The following is a 774-nucleotide window of genomic DNA, read 5'->3' on the forward strand; positions in this document are numbered from 1 at the left end:
ATGATATACATTTTTGCATCATTATTCTCTCAAGAATTCAGAATTTCTCTCATTTAAAAAAACTATTTTCTGGTCATGTCTGAGTATTTGACTTCTTAATCTCATAAAAGTATGATTCATTACACACACCAAAAAACTCTCATCCTATCTCAAAAGAAAATACCCACAGTTCCAAAGGTCTATTGCAGCAAAATTTCATAGAGTTTTTATTTACCAGTGTATTAATACAATTTCTATGTTTTAAAGATTTTTTTGTAGTCCTAAAACTAATGTAATCAAGTTGGTATATACAAAACTAAGGCTTATGTTTCCAACTTGTATCTTGGCTTTTATCCTAATACTATTTTATGCACTTTAAATTTATCAACTATTTTTTTCCAATTATAAGGTTGTCTATAATGAGAAATATCACCAACTTACTATGCTCATGAAAAAAGCCAATTGCTTAATTTATAAGATTAAGGACTCAATATCTGTCACTGAAACAGTAGTGTTTTTCACTTGTGTTTTCCTTAATACCGAGCACTGATGAGCTATACACAGTATGTAGCAAATTAAAATAGGAATTTATAAGGTTTCTTCTTAAGGAAAATTCTTGGTCCAACTTTGAAGAGAGTACAAAGACAAGCACCCATGTGCCAAATCATTAAGTATTCCTTACTCAAAACTGAGTTTCTGCACCTTCCAAGCTTTAAGAAGAGGAACATTTACTGTTAACAGAAAACAAGCATGAGAAACCAGAAAACAGATTCTGCCAATTAAATATAAGCTACT

This window comes from Bison bison, unplaced genomic scaffold (genome assembly GCF_000754665.1).
Source record: "Bison bison bison isolate TAMUID 2011002044 unplaced genomic scaffold, Bison_UMD1.0 scf7180017845834, whole genome shotgun sequence".
Classification (NCBI taxonomy): domain Eukaryota; kingdom Metazoa; phylum Chordata; class Mammalia; order Artiodactyla; family Bovidae; genus Bison; species Bison bison.